This window comes from Lissotriton helveticus, chromosome 7, assembly GCF_964261635.1.
Source record: "Lissotriton helveticus chromosome 7, aLisHel1.1, whole genome shotgun sequence".
Lineage (NCBI taxonomy): Eukaryota > Metazoa > Chordata > Amphibia > Caudata > Salamandridae > Lissotriton > Lissotriton helveticus.
The window spans coordinates 309,238,543-309,246,309 of NC_136068.1; positions in this window are offsets into that span (position 1 = coordinate 309,238,543).

Genomic DNA, 7,767 nt, shown 5'->3' on the forward strand with positions numbered 1-7,767 from the left:
CAATTTACACAATTCAGCATCCTAGCACCTGTAGTTTCAGCCCTGTTGGGGTCAGGAAATTGACGAACAGTGGGAGTGGAACCTGACAAGCAACAGCGATGTGACTGTCCGATTATTTATATGATATGTGTATCTGTCTTGGTTTCTTTCTGTATCCACATGTGCCTGTATGTGCTTGAATCTGCTGTGTTTGTGTGTAGGAATCGTTACATGTGCATGCATCGGATTACATATGCTGAGTGTCTGCATGTCTCGCTGTCAGTAACTGGCTGTGTGTTTGTGTCTGGGTTTTATTGGTGTCAGTGTCCATATGTGTCCACATGCAGCCATGTGACCTTTTCCTGGTCTGTTTGTGTGTGCATTTATGTGTCTGAGTGTATGGTCTTTGTAAGGATAAAACTGTGCGTGGACCTATACGTGTGAGTCTGTGTAATTGTCCATATGTGTGTGGGTGTGCTTAGCATTATTGAAGCATTTGTATAGCTGTTTCCTCTTTGTTAGCCTGACTATGTGTGGGTATCAGTGCTTAGTTTGTAAATAAATAGGTGCCAGGGCCCTTGTCCAGAGTCCTCTGCAGCTTGCACCACCCATTGTCCCTGCTATGCTGCCAATGACAGTAACAATACAACTACTAACCATCACACTGCTACAAGAGTGACAATTAACCTCTTCGACGCTGATGACGAGCTCAGCTCGTCATGAGGTACACCTCTCGTACGCTCATGACGAGCTGAGCTCGTCATGAACGCATAGGTTTCCGTTTGCGCTTAGCGCACAGCGCGGAAAATGCGCCGCATCGATGCGGTTAAGACTATTCCGGGCCCCCAAAGCTATAAGAATGGCTTGGATGGGAGGTATTAGTCATTTTTTTGTATATTGAATAACAAAACAACTGTTGTTGTGGTCATCTCTAAATTAGACTGACAGCGCCACTATGTGGCAGACCCTTATAAGTGCCGGTGCTGACAGTGAAGCGCCGGTGGCGAGCATCGGAAACCACCGGCTGTAATTAAGCACTGGTGGGTATGTTATATGCTGGTGAGTTCATGCATCTTATGTCTGTTTATAGGTGTGTGTTTCTAAGGTATTTATCTGTTTATGTCACGTGCCCAAGAGCCATATACAGCTGACAAATTGTGGAAATAAAGAATGGCCAGTCTGGTACACTGTAAAAAAGGGTACTCTTGAGGTGTGTGTTGGCCTTAACCCAAATGTATATCTCAAACTGAACAGTATGATGGGTGCTGTGGCTTATCCTTTGATGCATACATGTTCACTGACCGACTGACATTCTGCAGTGATCTGGCTTAGAACAAAAAGGTTATAGAAGCTCTGCACTGATAGGTGCAGAGAAGTAATAGAAAAGGAATAGTATGGAGTTAAAAGGGAAGTGTTACGGTGCTGCTTGACTCGCTCTGACTTATCTTCTGTGCCCTCAACTTAAAGCAGCTGAACACCTCAAGCCCCATCTACAGTAATACATGCAGTGACTCCGGGTGTATACTTTCCTCATTGCTCATCTATCATTTAAAAATATTTCACCAAATGACTAACAGGATATTTGGTTCTCAATCCTGTGATACAGACCACAAAAGCGATGTTGTTTTGTTTGGTGTTTTACACAATGAATCAAAGGACTGGTATTTTGAGGGGATAAAGTTGCATTTATGAATGCGGGTGAACGCAACAACAAGCAAACTAAGAAGGTGTGTGGAAAAACAGAGAAATTCTGTGCCAGGCAGCCCACTCTTCTATTTGTGTACTAAAAAAACCAACAACCTTTCTTTCCCACCAGCACCTTCAAGATTGTCACATACATCCTCACTTTGAAGTCAGAGAAAGAAAACACCAAGCTCCCTCGGCGACACAGCTTGACATTTCACCTCTGTCTTTGAATGCACAGCAAATGTGACAAGAAAAGAATAAGATTTAAAGACCTGTTTACAGACAACAAGCACTGGTGCAAGAATACAGTAAATAGAATTTGGGCAATGGAAAAAAGGCAGACAGCTTCTAACCGTATGCTGGAATGCTTGCTTTTTATTACGTAGTTGTGTAAGGCAGATGCTTTAGCCTTAGAACGTTTATGTGTCAAAATAAGTGTTTGTATGTGTAAGCATGTGTGTTTGAGTGAGATTGAGGCCTAGATTTACTAATCTTTGATGCAAGACAGCGCTGTATCAAAGTTGCTGTGCTGCCTTGCGTCAAAGGTAGAGAAAAATGTGCCATATATACTAAGATATGGTGCCCCTTTTCTTTACCTGTGTGCTGTTGCACTTTTGTCAGTCATGCACCAATGCACACACCCATGTGCCATAGTGCAAGGGTGTGTGCTTTCTCTAAAGCATAGGTTTTGTACTGGAAGCGGTCCCCTTCAATACAAAAACTACGCTTTACAGCTTTTCCCTCTTTGTATGTGTGCTGCACAATGCAATACACATGCAAAGTAGAAAAACAACGCAAATTGTCCATATTTCTCTCTTTTGTGCCTGCTTCAAGGACAATTTTGGCACACATTCTTGTGTACCATTGTTTGTACATAGGGACTTGCATCAAACCCCATGGGTGGTTGCATGGAAACACACATGCACCACACAGGGAACACCCCCCTAAAGCAATATAACACACAGCATTATACATCTATCCAACACAAATCCGTTTTAGCGATGGATAGTAAATCTTACCCTACCACTTTGCACAGGTTTTGCGTCACAAAGGTGACGAAAGCCACGCACAAAGCATTAGGAAACCTGGACCCGAGTGCCAGTAAGTATGAGTGAGTGAGAATGAGTGAGATTAAGAGTGAGTGCAAGTGAATGGGAATGAATAAGAATCAGTGTAAGGTGGTGCAAGAGTGTAAGAATGTGTAAGTGTGAGGGAGAATGTGGTGTGATGCTTCCAAGTTTGTTGTTGACCCTGGCATACTGAAGGTAATTATAGTCTTATAGGGATACCCAAGGCAAAATACTGGTGCAGGCATACTTTCAGCAATTCTTATTAAGGCAGACACCTGTGACACAATACTGGCACTTGCTCATTGGGGATAATTCTTGGCATTAAGGCCACCAATGGAAAAATACTGGTACGGCATACTAGAGAAGATGTATAGCATATAGGGCACCCAAGGAAAAATACTGGGCAACATGAGAAAATTCATGGTATGTGGGCACCAGTGGCAGAATGCTGGTATTACCACAATGGGGGTAATTCTTGGCATAAAGATGGACAACTGGCATATGGGGGGTATCCACCATGAGAAAATACTGACCCTGACATAGTGAGGTAATTTTTTACATAAGAGTCAGCTTTAGTATATGGACAGCATAAATTGCAAAATTCTGACACTGGCATAGTTTCTAATTTTTGATGTTAGGGGCATCTAAGGACTATGCGGGTACCCATGATAAAATAATAGTCCTGGCATAATGGAGGTAATTTTTGGCATATGGGGACATCCATACCACATTTTGAAAAAAATGGGGTAAAGTCCGGGAAGACATCAGGTTTCAGTACCTTCGAACAGCATGAAAGGATTCGAAAAATGAGTGCCGTTTCTCTGCGCCTATGGCATTTTAGCAATTTTATGTGAAAATTGTGCTTTAAATGCACAATTTCACCAGCATTTTTTCAAATATTTCTTGTGGAAAGAAACCCTCTAGAATGGGTTTGTTGTTTGCTCACTCACTGCAATTCAGGGCAAGTATTATGCTAAAGATGCTTCCAAAGATCAAGTCAGCACAATAATATACACAGTATCTAAAATAGACATGTGTCTGTGTTATGCTTTTAATACTAATCATGCAGTTATTATGGAACTTCAGCGATGTCAATTGTTGTTATTTTACGGTCAATTGACAATCCTTCCTGGAACAAAATCAGGGTCATGGGTTATCACTTCCTGTGATGTCCTTAAGGTCAAAGGGTATGTGGTGACACTTCTGCTACCCCAGGCATTTTGGTGATTTGATACCAATGCCAGCAACAAAAAGAATCCCTGTCATGATTGTTTTTCATCCATCCTAGGGATTAAAAGAAGGGTATTTGCACTCAAGGCCACTTGCACCCAGATATTAGAGAGGCTACCTGACTGTATTCATTCAGAGCAGTTTAATGATAAAGCATTTGTGAAGCATGCACCTCAACTAATTTACATGTGCTGAACATAGTAAAGTTGTCAGGTGCAACAAGAAGAGGAAGAAATTCTAGAGTCACTAGACAAAACGATGAACCACATCTTCAAAAGTTTACCACAAATTGCATTTCTCCCCAAAAAATGTTTGTTCAGTTGAACAGAATTGCAAGATCATCTCGTCTGCCGTGAACACACAAATAAAGACAAAACTTAAGGCATTTTACACAAATAAAAAAAGTTTAAAAATCATTTAACAAAAATGTACACCAAGCACTGGCAAAGCCAATAGGTTTTGTCTATGCGCGATCTATCAGCTTTGTCAATGTTTTTTTATTTTTATTGCATAAGCCAGTATTGACCACGCCACAGTGTTTTTTTTCTTTTGACTTTTAGCCATATTACACAGCAGCACGTGTGCAACATGTAAAAAACATTGACACATCCAATAGATCTCACTTGGAGGAAACCTATTGACTTTGCTAATGCTTGTTTTTACTCACCATGGCATGGAGGTGTTTTACTATTTGCTTACTTCCCCTCAAACTACTCTCAACAAATAACAATGACATCCCAAAGGCAAAAAATGAATAGGTTGAAATGTGTCAGTCTTTAATAACCATCTTTGAGAGATGTATAATTTTGTTGACAAAGCCACATTTAAAGTGCCTCTGCCTATAAAATTATTTACATAGCCCGACGATTTTGTTGGAGGATACTGACTTGTTTTAATGATGAGCATTGGCAAAGTCAATAGGTCTCGGCAATGCCCGAGCTGTAGGCCTTGTCAATATGAATATCTTTTAGCCATGTTGTCTAGCAGCACATCTGCTGTTCAGCGTGACTGAAAGTCACTGAAAGCCCAGAATCACAGGATATTAAGCAGACGCCAAGTCACTTTGCCCGAACATGCGGAGTTTATTGTCCTGCCCCTACCAACACAAAAAAGCTTTATGACGTGGTCGGCACTGGCCGCATAATAGCAATTTTTTCAGTGACTTTCAGCTATGCTGAACAGCAGATGTGCTGCTAGACAACATGGCTAAAAGACAGTCACATTGACAAGGCTAACAGCTTGGCCACTGCTGAGATCTGTTGGCTTTTGCCAATGCTTGTTCAGTGTTGACGGGGTCTGGCTGAACAAATGTGTAAGTGATAGTGAGAAACTATTGAGGAGCTTTGAAGTGAAGATGTGGCTTAAAGGCCAGAGCTGCCGACTGGGGAACCCAGTTTGAATCTTGGGGTCCGTTGAACAGTTTGTGACTCTGAACAAATCACTTAAGCTTCCCCTGCGTATGACAATGAATGTGCCATTGTATAATGTAAGTGGTGAGCATTTAAAGAGCTCCAATGCCATCCGCTTGTGTTAGCACTATGGCAAGACGGAGGACAGAGCGAGCTCTTCAATACCAGCGGATTGTGCAAAACAATAAAATAAAGAAGTGTTGTTCATGTTCATGTTCATGTTGTAACAACTTTTTAAGAAATGCATTTATTTATGTACACACTGATGCATTTTAGTGATATGTGTGAATGTGTACAAGGGAGATCTCAGAAAAAACAAGTACTTCTATGGAGTGCCTGAAAACAAACACAAACTGGGAGCAGTGTAAAGAGGCATGTACCTGGTCCATGTGTTATGGGAGGGCCAAACAAGAAGAGGGCGTGACGACCGCATGTCATGACGAATGGCATCAAAGAATATGAGTGACAATGAAGTTTACCAATGGTAGGAGATGGGAGGCATGTAACACGTCTCTTCGAGACAGCGCATGCGCTGCGTAGCAGCGATCTAAAAACAATAGATTTCACACAGGCAAAAATTACTGGCGTGACCAATGCTTGTTTTGTTTAGAAACAGGGAAATTACGTGATTTATCTGTAATCACAAAATTTGGATCTGAGGCTGAAGCTAGGGTGATGATATAGTGTCCTTTTGGAAGAGGGTGTAGCGTAAGGAACAGAGCTGCCGGCTATGGAGCTGGTAAAGCAGGTTCGAGTTTTGGCGTCAGCCCAACATCCTTGATTTTGGGCGAATCACTTAATTTCACTGGTAATGCAAAAAAGAGTGTGTCCTTGTGTAATGGTGCCAATGTAAAGCGCTCGAATACCTTCGGGTTGTGTTGGCGCTATATTAAACTACACGAAAAAAGTAACTGGTGCTAATGTCAAGTGCTCCAATACCTTTGGGTGGTGTTGGTGCTATATAAAACAGCAAAAATTAAAGTAACTGGTGCTAATGTATAGGGCTCCAATATCTTCGGGCGGTGTTGGAGCTATATGAAACTGCACACAAAAAAGTAACTGGTGCTTGTGTAAGGCGTTCAAATACCTTTAGGGGGTGTTGGTGGTACATAACATTGCACAAATAGATTGAAAAATAGAGTTGGTGGGGGAGGGAATCTGTGCTTCGGAGATCAGCGGGGGCAAGCAGTGATGGGCGAGGAGATTAAGTGATTTGCCTGTAATCACAAAATGTGGAACTGAGGCCAAGGCTAAGGAGACAAAGTGACGTTCTCTTGGGAGAGGATGCAGAGTTAGGGCCAGAGCTGCCAAATATGGGGCTGGGAAACTGGGTTTGAGTTTCGGCAACAGTTTAACATCCTTGACTCTCGGCAAATCACTTAATCTCCCCGGTACTATAAAAACGAATGTGTCCTTGTGTAAAGTAACTGGCATGTTGAAAGCTAAAGCACAGGTGCCACAAAGGTCTTGCATTTGCGAGAGTTTGAGCTATTGGCATTGTAAATGAAAATGCCTTTTATTTATGTGTTTAAAGAACCTGCAAACGGCATTTACGCACTGCTTGCAGTGTTTACGCACTGCTCGCAGGTTTTGTAAACCCACAAAAGGCATCATCATTGACAATGCCAATAGCTCAAACTCTTGCAAATGCGAGACCTCTTGTATTGCAAATGCTTGTTTATTTACTGCTTCAAGGTAAGAATCCACAAGTACATTTTTAAAAATGGGATCGTATATGCTTTAGCACAAGGTTAACACATGCCTGTATTTATATCACAATGCTGAGCCACTGTGTGGTTGAAGCATACACATGTGATGACGTGTGTGCATCATTGTATTTTGTTTTTGCTGATCACCATCGGGAAACAAGTATTTTTTCTATTTTTACTAATCAGCAAATTGTAACCAAGCATTTTTTTCTCTTTTTGTTCTATGGCAAAATGCGTTAGCAAAACCAATTGATTTGCATTGCGTTTAAAAGGAGACACCGATTGTCTCTGCCAATGCTTGTTACAAAGTTCCTTTTTCCTCGAGCACAGCAACCTTTGTGGCCTAACCAGCATCTTTTATTAAACAGTTTGGATGACAGCTAGTGACACATCTTGGGTGTACTAAGGGCTCTCTGACATCGGAGATATAAATAGTTCCTACCTACGTGAAAAAGGAAAATCTTCTCTTTCATGCCTAGCACCTCGAGGTTGAACAGCGAAGTATCTGGGAATGCTTTTTTTTAAATATAGCAGGAGACCCCTCCACAAGGGGTCTGGCGTAATTTTGCTGATTCCACCTGTAATGGGCAAAGACAATAAACAGAAAATGATTATATATAAAAATCAATTGTTCTATCCGACTGTCTGTGTTCTCTTTTCTTGAAATGCTACATTTTGTTTCCT